Genomic DNA, 12,163 nt, shown 5'->3' on the forward strand with positions numbered 1-12,163 from the left:
TATCAAGCCATGAAAAGACCTGGAGGAACCCTAACTCCACATTACTAGGTGAAAGAAGGCTGCATACTGTGTGTTTGCAGCTGTTCAACACTCTGGAAAAGGCAAAACTATAAAGTCAGTAAAAAGATCAGTGGTTGCCAGGGGTTGAGAGGAGGGAGGAATGAGTAGGAGGAGCACAAGGAATGTTTGGGGCTGTGAAAAAGACTCTGTAGGCTACTGTAATGGTGCAGACAAGTCATTATGCATTTGTCAAAACCCATAGAGTGTACACCATCAAGAGTGAAGTCTGATGTGAACGAGGGACCTTAGTGAATGACAGTATGTCAGTATTGGTTTGTCAGTTGTAACAGATGTATCACATCGATGCAACAGGTTAACCACAGGAGAAACCCTGTGTGGCGGGTGCAGAGAGGTCAATGGGAACTCCCTGTACTTATGACTCAGTTTTTCTGTAAAACTAAAATTGCTCTTTAAAAAGTCTGTTAATTTAGGAAGGAAGGAGGGAAGGAAGGAAAGAAGTAAGGAAGGAAGGGAGGAAGGGAGGGAGGGAGGAAAGAGGGTGGAAAGAGAGGGTGGGAAGGAAGGAAGGGAAAGAAGGGAAGGAGGGAGGGTGGGAAGGAAGGAAGGGAAAGAAGGGAAGGAGGGAGGGAGGGAGGAAAGAGAGAAAGAAGACAGGAAGAAAGGAAGAGGGAGCCTCTCCTTACACAGGGCCTGGCTCCTGGTGGGCTCTTGCCAGGTGTGAATTCCCACCCAGCCTCCGTCCCGGACACTGGTCCTTTCTCCCCTCCGGCCTATGGCTCACTTCCTCAGGTGTGTAATCAGGCCTCTCGCTTGCCTCGGGCAACATTCCCACTCCTTAGCTTGGCGGTTGAGGCCTTCACCGGCTGCCCCAGCTTCCTGTCAGCCTCACCCACTGCCACTCCCTTCGGCCCCTGCCCTGAGCATCTAGGGAACACCATTACTCAGCGGTGCACAGATGGCTCTGGCCCTTTCAGGGCCTCAGCTGGCCAAGTCCTCTTCCAGCTGGAGCAGCCCCTCCCACTTGCTCCTCTGACTGACAAACTGCTACTCAGCAGGCAGGTTTCTGCCTGGACATCAACTCCTCCAGGAAGCCTTCCCTGAACTCCTCCCTGCAACCCAGGACTGGGGCCCCTGGCTTCTGAACCATCTTGTCATAGGACTCAAAGATTGCAGTTGCCCCAGGGCAGGGCCCTGCCTTGGACACCATGCACTCCCAGGCCCTGGCTGCGGGTGGGCGCTCGCTGCAATTTAAAAGCATCCAAAGGACCACGGAAACACAGCGTTTGGGGGGAGCAGTGTAGCAGCAGTCTCAGAATCTCCTCCAAGGCAGCCAGGCCACTTCTGTCCTAAGAAAGGTTTGTCAGCTGTGGGACGGAGTCCACATGAGGATGTTCAACAGTGTCGTTTGTGACAGCAAAGCCTTTAAAAGTGGCACCCATCAGAAGGGGAATGCTTAAATAAATCAAGGTATGGCCAAACCAGAGAATCCCAAGCAGCCACTAACAAGATTGAGTCTTATCTATAGATACTGACATTCCTTTTTTTCCTTTTTTTTCTTTTTCTTCTTTTTTTGAGATGGAGTCTCGCTTCATTCCTAGGCTGGAGCGCAGTGGCATGATCTCAGCTCACTGCAACCTCCGCTTCCTAGGTTCAAGCGATTCTCCTGCCTCAGCCTCCTGAGTAGCTGGGATGACAGGCATGTGCCACCACATCTGGCTAATTTTTTTTTGAGACAGGGTCTCTCTCTGTCACCCAGGATGGAGTGCGTGGTGCAATCTCAGCTCACGGCAACCTCCGCCTCCTGGTTCGAGTGATTCTCATGCCTCAGCCTCCCAAGTAGCTGGGATTTCAGGTGCCTGCCATGACGCCTGGCTATTTTTGTATTTTTAGTAGAGACAGGGTTTCACCATATTGGTCAGGCTGGTCTCGAACTCCTGACCTCAAGTGATCCACCCACCTTGGCCTCCCAAAGTGCTGGGATTACAGGCATGAGCCACCGTGTCCAGCCAAATTTTTATATTTTCAGTAGAGGCAGGGTCTCACCATTTGGGTCAGGCTGGTCTTGAACTCCTGACCTCAGGTGATCCACCGACCTCAGCCTCCCAAAGTGCTGGGATTATAGGCATGAGCCACCAGATACTGACATTTCTAAGATATATTGTTAGGTCAAAAGGCAAGTGGCAGAAGATTCTAAACAACACATACACACAATCGTGTATCTGTATAAGTATCATTTATTCATGCAAATGCATAGGAAAAGGTCTGAATACACCCACACCAAACTGTGGAGAGGAGTGGAGAGGAAAATAAGGAGAAGAGAAGTGGGGAGGGGTTACTTTCTCCTCCATATGCCTCTGTATTGTTAAATTTTTATAGCCTGAATGTGTTCATGTATTAGTTGTATTTTTTTTAAATGAGATAAATCTATATGTGTTGATTTGGAAATATACCCCATATACATTGTTAACATAAATGTTAACACACATGCAATTGTGTATACATGGAAAACAATCTGGAATAATATGTAACAAAATTTTAATAGGGGTTACTCCTGAGGAGTAGGGAAGGGACGGGAACTTTCAAGATTTATGTTACATGCTTTGGTGCTGTTTGGATTTGTTATGACAAGCAAATACTAATTTTTTTTTTTTTTTTTTTTTTTTTTGAGATGGAGTCTCGCACTGTCACTGAGCTGGAGTGCAGTGGCGAGATCTTGGCTCACTGCAACCTCTGCCTACTGGGTTCAAGCGATTCTCCTGCCTCAGCCTCCCCAGTAGCTGGGATTACAAGTGCCTGCCACCACACCTGGCTAATTTTGTGTATTTTTAGTAGAGATGGGGTTTCACTATGTTGGCCAGGCTCGTCTCAAACCCCTGAACTCAGGTGATCCACCCGCCTCGGCCTCCCAAAATGCTGGGATTACAGGCATGAGACACCACGCCTGGCCTAATTTTATTCTTAAAACAATAAAACCTATTTTTTAAGGAAAGTTTGGATGAATGAATAAATGGATAGCTGAATGGATGAATGAGATGAGGAAATTAAGAGACTCTCTGGCGGGCAGCTCAGGCTTTCACCCCTAGCTTGTCTCCTCAGCAAAGAGGGCTTGTGCAGAGGAGAGGACAGTGGCCCAGGCCCTCCTGGCCAGAGCAGGAAAAGCCTCTCCTGCTTGCCCACGCTCTGTGCCCTCTGCTGGGGCGCACCCTTCCATTTCTTCTACCTGGATAAGCCATGCTTGTCCTCAGAGGCATCTGCCTTCTCGGGTGCCCTCCCCTGAACTCATCTGGCTCCTCTAGCGCTCAGTCTCTTGAATGAGGGTCTGTCTTCCATCTCAGACAGGAAGTGGAATCCTTAGTGCAAAGGTCACCTTACCCAGCATCCCCATTGAAAGAGCTTCCTTTTCAGCTCTACCAACACTTCACACTGTGAGATTTCAGAAGAAAGATGGGAAATCCGGTACTCCATGGCAGCTCACAGGGCTCTGTGTCAACAAGTGTTTTTCCCAATTAGGGAACAGTGTGTGTGCCAGGGGACTGGTGGCCAGCATGCAGACACACAGGAACACTGAGGTCCCAGGAGAGAGCTCCAGGTACCACAGGGTGGTCTCCAGAGATGATCAGATGGCAAGGTGAGGTCTGGGGAAAACAAGCTGTGTCCGTTAAAGAAGGTCCCTTCCAATCTCTGTAGAGGTTGGCTACGATCTTGAAACCGGGGGCTGATTCCAGAAGCAGTAATAGCAGCAATAGCTGAAAATTTACGAAATACTGAGTGCCAGGCACTAATAAGCCCTTTACACGTTGTCTCATTTCACCCCTGTAACAACTCTGTGAGGAATGTACTGAGATTATACCTATTTTACAGGTAAAGAAACTGAGGCATGGCTGGGAGCGGTGGCTCACACCTGTAATCCCAGCATTTTGGGAAGCCGAGGCGAGCAGATCGCCTGAGGTCAGGAGGTCAAGACCAGCCTGACCAACACGGTGAAACCCCATCTCTACTAAAAGCACAAAAATTAGCCAGGCGTGGTGGCAGGTGGCTATAATTCCAGCTACTCAGGAGGCTGAGGCAGGAGAATCGCTTGAACCTGGGAGGTAGAGGTTGCAGTGAGCTGACATCATGCCCTTGCTCTCCAGCCTGGGCAACAACAGCAAAACAAGAAAGAAAGAAAGAAGAGAGAGAGAGAGAGAGAGAGACACGGAGGGAGGGAGGGAGGGAGGGAAGGAGGGAGGGAGGAAAGGGAGAGAGGGAGGAAGGAAGGAAGGAAGGAAGGAAGGAAGGAAGGAAGGAAGGAAGGAAGGAAGGAAGGAAGGAAGGAAGGAAGGAAGGAAGGAAGGAAGGGAACGAACTGAGGCTTAGAGAGGTTGTATGACTTGTCCAGAGTTCAAATCCAAATCCAGATGGTTTGATGTTAGAGTGGACACACTCAACCGCTGTGCTAGGGCTCTGGAACTCAGATCCCTGCAGGGCCCAGCAAGTAGTGGACGAGCTGGAAACATACACACTGTGACCGTGGCTTCCGCTGGTCATTGCTTTGACTGGATGTGGGTCCAGCATATACCAGCTCTTCTGATTCAGCTAGAAAAGTCAGAAATCTTTTTTTTTTTTTTTTTTTTTTTGAGATGGAGTTTCGCTCTTGTAGCCCAGGCTGGCGTGCAATGGTGCAATCTCGGCTCACTGTGACCTCTGCCTCCTGGGTTCAGGTGGTTCTCCTGCCTCAGCCTCCCAGGTAGTTGGGATTACAATCTCCTGCCACTATGCCAGGCTAATTTTTGCATTTTTAGTAGAGACGGGGTTTTATCATGTTGGCTAGGCTGGTGTCAAACTTTTGACCTTAGGTGATCCATCTGCATTGACCTCCCAAAGTGCTGGGATTACAGGCGTGAGCCACCACGCCTGGCCGAAAAGTCACAAATCTTGATTCTTACATGCAATTCTCCAATGGAAATCTCCTTTTTAAAACAGTGTAGGCTGGGTGCCAGCACTTTAGGAGGCCAAGGCAGGCAGATCACCTGAGGTTAGGAGTTCAAGACCAGCCTGGCCAACATGGTAAAACCCCATCTGTACAAAAATACAAAAATTAACCAGGTGTGATGGTGGGTACCTGTAATCCCAGCTACTCGGGAGGCTGAGGTGGGAGAATCACTTGAACCCAGGGGGCAGAGGTTGCAGTGAGCTGAGATTGTGCCACTGCACTCCAGTCTCACTCTGAGAGAGTGAGACTCAGTCTCAAAAAAAAAAATAGCATAAGGGGAAAACAAAAACAAAATACTGTAAAGGCAAAACACTTCTACAGGCCAAATGTAGCCCAAGGGGCCATCCGTTTGCAACCTCTGCCCCATTCTTAGGGAATGCAAAGTCACCTTCTCACCTTCTGTTGAGTGAACTGAGTTACTCATCTGTTACGTGAATTTGCATATGCATCCTGGGGCTGGAGGTGAGGCACACCTGTGTGTGTGAAGGTGCGTGCACATGTGCTACACACAGGTATGAGCGCCGACATAACACTATGACTTATACATCCTGGCTGCAGTGAGCTCAGGAACCTCTTCGGAGCCCAGCCCAGATTCTCCCCTGGGGGCTTTAGAATCTCCAACCTCTCTATGATTTCTAGGGTCCTGCCTTGGGCCGGGTAAAGTGCTAAGTGTTTTTTATGTATTATGTCAGATTGCTTAGGAACTTGCCTAAAATGAGTCTATCTGCCTCTCCCAGTGAATTCCACTGTGGGCATCCACGGCATCACTAGCATGCAGGGGGCACTTACACGTGTGTGCCAGGCCCTATGGAGGGCTTAGCCTATTCAATCCTTAGGACTCTGAGGTAGGTACTGGTATTTCTCCAATTCATAGAGGAACAAATTAAAGAGCAAAGAGGTTACTGCTTGCCTGAAGTCACACAGCTAAAGTAGCTCAAAGAATGTGTAGAAGGACTGCCTGGGCAACATGACAAAACCCCATCTCTACAAAAGATACAAAAATTAGCCAGGCATGGTGGTGTGTACCTATGGAGTCTGAGGGGGGAGGATCGCTTGAGCCCAGGAGGCAGAGGTTGCAATGAGCTGTGATTATGTACGTCACTGCACTACTCCAGCATGGGTGACAGAGTGAGACCCTGTCTCAAAAAAATCCAAACAACAACAACAACAACTCCCCCGCCCCCGCCACACCCTCCGGCTGCCCCTACTCCCAAACACAAATAGCATGTTGCATACAGCAATTAGCAGGGGCTCTGTAGAGTCTGTCCCTGGGCGGCTGAGGCGGGTGGATCACCTGAGGTCAGGAGTTCAAGAGCAGCCTGGCCAACGTGGTGAAACCCCAACTCTACTAAAAATACAAAAATTAGCTGGGTGTGGTGGCGGGCGCCTGTAATCCCATCTACCCAGGAGGCTGAGGCAGGAGAATCGCTTGAACCTGGGTGGCGAAGGTTGCAGTGAGCCGAGATCATGCCACTGCACTCAGTCTGGGCGACAGAGCAAGACTCCATCTCAAAAAAAAAAAAAAAGTCTGTCCCTAACTGAGCAGGTGGGGTGGGACAGGCAGGACCTACATCTCTGCTCCAGCCCGAAGAACACCAGCATGGGCTCCGCCTCCCCACAGGGGCTGAGTCACAGGGAACCGGGTGCTGCTCAGACTCCAGATCCTTGATGATGCCCTGCAGGGCAGGGACTAGTGTGAGCCAGTGGCCAGTGGCCTCACCCCAGGAAATGGCTCAGGGTGACTTGGCCTAGCTGCACCTGGGAGGGTGTGGCTGGCGTTGGCACTCCTCCCTGCTGGAGAGCTTCCTGTCCAAGCCTCCAACAAAGGCAACAACGGCTAGTCCTTGAGGCAATCTAGAACTGAGTCACGTGCCCCGGGGTGGCATCTACTATAGGACTTCAGCACCCAGCGCTGCCCCAGCCCAGGCAGCCACTTTACACACTGATTCGGCCCCTCTGATGCTAGCTGTTTACATAAACCAGGTGGAAATGTGCCCTCACCAAGAATTTTCCATATTGCACTGTTCCTCTCCTTCATCCATCTCCAAGCCTCATTGCATCCTGCCTCCTCCATATTATTCAATCCTGGCTCCCCACATTGTACCTTCGTGGCCCCTGCATACGGTGTCCCAGCCCACAGTCTCCCTCCCTGCAGCCTGCCCTTTGCACAGTGGCCAGAAGATCTTTCCAAAATGCAAATCTGATCCACTGGCTCCTCCAGCCTAGGCATGGCCTGTTACTGGCACAGGCTGCTCAGGCTCTCCGCGCCTGACCCAGCCCTTGCCAGAGGTCCTGTGCCCCGGCCAGTCCAGCCCACCTGACTCCTTCCAGTTCCTGAACATCCTGAAGCTCTGTCTTGCTTCTTTCCCTGCTGTTTGCTGGGTTTCCTGTTCGGAATGTCCTTTCCCTGCTCTATCTGCCTGCGGTAGGCTGAATAATTACCCTTAAAAGATAGCTATATCCCAGCCCCTGGAGCCTGTGAATGTTAACTTATAGCACAACAACCAATACAAGGTGGTGGCGGTGGTGGGTCTTCGCAGATGTGCAGATGTGATTAAATGAAGAATTTTGAGATGCGGGTGATTATTGGGAACTATTCCAGTGGGCCCTGCATGCAGTCCTGTATTCTTACAAGAGACAGGCAGAGGGAGATTTCACCATACACAGAGAAGGCGGCAATGTGAAGATGGAGAAGAGAGAGCTTTGAAGATGCCAGCTTTGATGACTGGAGTGATGGAACCACAAGCCAATGAATACCAGCAGCCACCAGACGCTGAAAGGGGCAAGAGATGGATTCTCCCTAGAGCCTCGGGAGGGAGCACAAACCTGCCCGCACCTTGATTTCAGCCCAGCGAAACTGATTTTGGACTTCTGGCTTCCAGAACTGTAAAAGAATAAGTGAGTGTTTATTTATTTATTTAGAGACAGGGTCTTGCTCTGCTGCCCAGGCTGGGGTACAGTTGCATGATCTTGGCTCACTGCAGCCTTAACCTCCCAGGCTCAAGCAAACCTTTCACCTTAGCCTCCCAAGTAGCTGGGACTACAGGTGCATGCCACCACATCCAGCTAATTTTTTTGTTTATTTTTTTGCAGAGATGATTTTATATTGCCCAATATTGCTCATTATATTGCCCAGCCTGGTCTCAAACTCCCGAGCTCAAGAAATTGACCCACCTTGGCATCCCAAAGTGCTGGGATTACAGGTATGAGCCACCTCGCCCAGCCTAAGTGGGTGCTATTTTAAGCCACCAAATTTGTAGAAATTTATTACAGCAGCCACAGGAATCTAATACACTGCCCAAATCCTGTTTCTTGATCCAAGGACAGGCTCTAATGGCTTCCCACCACCCTCAACCTTCCCTCATCATTGAAACCTTTGGAAACTTTATCCCTGCATCCGGAATCCATCATTTCCTTACTGGTGCTGATGAACAGGTTAGTATTGCACACACTTCTTTGTTTCATAATGATTGTTTAGTTCAGTTTTCCCCCAAAGACTGTGAACTCTCAGAAAATGAAAACCTTATGTTTTCACTTTGGTATCTCCGGCACTCAGCCCCGGGCCTGGCTCCCAGTAGGGTCTCTGCAGCATAGCACTGCTGCATTGCACAACAACTCCACGGGCACCATTCATGCCTGATGCTATGGACTGTGAATCCCTAGAGCACAATTCCACAGGACCCACCCTTCCTTCCTTCCCTCCCTCTCTCCCTTCCTTCCCTCTCTTTTTCTCTTTCTTCCTTCCCTTTTTCTGTTTCCCTTTCTTTTCTTTTTCTCTTTTTCTTTCTTTCTTTTCTTTCTTTCCTTTCTTTCTCTTTCCCTTCCTTCCTTCTTTCTTCCTTTCTTTCCTTCCTTTCTTTTCTCTCTCTTTTCTTTCTCTTTCCCTTCCTTCCTTCTCTTTCTTTCTCTCTCTCTCTTTCCCTCCCTCCTCCCTTCCTTCTTTCTCTCATTCTCTCCTTCCTTCCCTTCCTTCCTTTCTCTTCTCTTTCTCTCTCTTTGTCTCTTTCTCTCTTTCCCTCGAGTGCAGTGGTGCAATCTCAGCTAACTGCAACCTCTGTCTCCCAGGTTCAAGCGATTCTTGTGACTCAGCCTCCCGAGTAGCTGGGAGTTTGGATATGTGCCACCACACCAGGCTAATTTTGTATTTTTAGTAGAGGCAGGGTTTCACCATGTTGGCCAGGCTGGTCTCGAACTCCTGGCCTCAAGTGATCCATCCACTTCGGCTTCCCAAAGTGCTGGGATTACATGCATGAGCCACCGCACCTGGCCAGGATACCATTTTCATGGAAGACACTGAATCATGCTTCCTGGAACTGGGTAACGCTCCATCTCTAGACATAGTTATCAAAGAAATAAACTATACTCCACTCTCCTCCTCCAAAAAAAAAAAAAAGTTATTCCCATAGACAAAGGGCTCCTAGGCCTCCCTAGGATGATGGGCACCATGAGGTGATAAAGGTGGTCCCTTGAGGGGATCGATTTGGGGAAGTAGATACTCTGATTTGGACGTGTAAATTCCAATGATATCTACAAAAGGTGTATTATTCTTTCTCTTTCTTGCTACCAAATATTAGAGGCAACTTAGAAGGCAAGGGAGATTATAAGTTAGAAAGTGAGAGTCACACAGGGGTGAGGCAGGTTTGAGGTTGAGAACAGAGAAGCAGGACATAAAGTCCAATCCACTTGCTGCACACCGAATCCCCAGATGATTTGGAGCTACCCAAGCAAGAAAGGGCAGACACGCTTGGTTACATATTTCTCAATATCTAAGAATGAACATATGGCCAGGCACGGTGGCTCACGCTGGTAATACCAGCACTTTTGGACGCAGAGGAGGGTGGATCACCTGAGGTCAGGAGTTCGAGACCAGCCTGGCCAACATGGTGAAACCCATCTCCACTGAAAATACAGAAGTTACCCAGGCGTGGTGGCAGGTGCCTGTAATCCCAGCTACTTGGGAGGTTGAGGCAGGAGAGTCACTTGAACCCAGGAGGTGGAGGTTGCAGTGAGCTGAGATTGTGCCATTGCACTCCAACCTGGGGTACAGAGTGAGACTCCATCTCAAAAAAAAAAAAAAAAAAAAAAAAAAAGAATGAACACATTCGTTCCTTAGAAGAAACCAAAACTTTCCACTGCCTCTAGGTCTTCATGTCTCACAACAGACTCAAGGACAGCTCTGCAGTAGTGGTGGGTGAGGGGCTTCCTCTGGAGGCCCCCGATGGCACTCAGGGTCGTGCCTCTGCACTGGGACCCAGCGAGAGCCATCCCACGGTGCATCAGAGGAGACATACACTGGTGTGGCCTTCAGACAGTTCTCTGAAAACACATCTCCAACACGGCTCCTTCTAGCCTACACCTCTTTTTGGGCAGGAATTGTCCCCAGACTTAACATACAGTGTGGGGCTGGGAAACTGGCTGGGCTGCCTCCTAGAGGCTCTTTGTAGCAGCATCTTCAAAGCTATTCCTCTCACCCTCCTCCTCAGTCACCTCTTCCTCCCTTTTCCAGTTGTCCTCCCCATACTCTCTTGGGATGATCCACTTAGTCCTATACAGAAGAATGAATTCAACAGTGTACTTTTAGGCTTAGAATTGCTGGCAAGTGAGAGAAAATTCAGAGAAACACTGTCCTAAACAAACAAAGACATTTTTCCATAATGTATAAGTCTGCCTGGACAGTCCAGGGACGACGCTATACTCCATGGGGCAGGGACCCATGCTTCCTTTAACTCGTTCGTCTGCTGTGGATGGCTTCTGTTCCCATGTTCACTTCATGGTCCAAGAAGGCTGCTCCAGAGGCAGCCATCAGATCTGTATTCCAGCCAGGAGAAAACAGAAAAGGGAAGGAGAGCATGCCTCCTTCTCTTGACACCTTTCTGAAAGTACATGTACCACTTCTGCTCATGTGCCACTGGCAAAACCCTAATCATGTGGCTATGCACTGGCTGTAAGGGAGGCAGGGAAAGGTAATCTTTATTTTAAATAGCCATAAGCCCAACTGAAATTTAAGGAATCTCTTACTGAGAAAGAGGAAAACAGATGTGATAAGTAAACAGAAGTGTCTGCCCAGTCGGCAACTAAAGGCTTCAGCAAAACATTTCCTAATGGGAGGGATGTTCAAAATCAAACAGCAATAAGATATAATTTTACTTGCATCGGCTGGCAAAGTATAAAAAGTCCAACAACATCAAGTCATAGGAGGATGTAGAAAAATGGAAATGCTCTTAACTGCTGTTGGGAGTGTAAATTACTATGAGCCCTTTAGAGAGCAATTTGCTTGGAGCAATTGCTTACAACAATTCCTGAGAAAGTTGAAGATATTCATACCTATAATCCAGAGCTCTACTTCTAGAGAAAGCCTCACACATACACTCAAGAAGACAAGTATAAGGGCCAGGCGCGGTGGCTCACGCCTGTAATCCCAGCACTTTGGGAGGCTGAGGCAGGTGGATCACCTGAGGTTGGGAGTTCAAGACCAGCCTGACATATATGGTGAAACCTCGTCTCTACTAAAAATATAAAATAAATAAATAGCCGGCCTGTGGTGGCGTGGGACTGTAATCCCAGCTACTTAGGAGGCTGAGGCAGGAGAATCGCTTGATTCCGAGAGGTCAAGGCGATTCTCCCTGCCTCAGCCTCCCGAGTAGCTGGGATTATAGGCACCCGCCACCATGTCCGGCTAATTTTTGTGTTTTTTGTGTGTGTTTTTTTTGAGACGGAGTCTCGCTCTGCGGCCCAGGCTGGAGTGCAGTGGCCAGATCTCAGCTCACTGCAAGCTCCGCCTCCCGGGTTTACGCCATTCTCCTGCCTCAGCCTCCCGAGTAGCTGGGACTACAGGCGCCCGCCACCTCGCCCGGCTAGTTTTTTGTATTTTTTAGTAGAGACAGGGTTTCACCGTGTTAGCCAGGATGGTCTCGATCTCCTAACCTCGGGATCCGCCAGCCTCGGCCTCCCAAAGTGCTGGGATTACAGGCTTGAGCCACCGCGCCCGGCCCTAATTTTTGTATTTTTAGTAGAGATAGGGTTTCAGCATGTTGGTCAGGCTGGTTGTGAACTCCTGACCTCAGGTGATCTGCCCGCTTCGGCCTCCCAAAGTGCTGGAGTTACAGGCGTGAGCCATCGCGCCTGGCCATGAGTGACTTTTAAAAAATGAAAAGACTCCATCAAATCCTC

This window comes from Macaca thibetana, chromosome 13 (assembly GCF_024542745.1).
Source record: "Macaca thibetana thibetana isolate TM-01 chromosome 13, ASM2454274v1, whole genome shotgun sequence".
NCBI classification, from domain to species: domain Eukaryota; kingdom Metazoa; phylum Chordata; class Mammalia; order Primates; family Cercopithecidae; genus Macaca; species Macaca thibetana.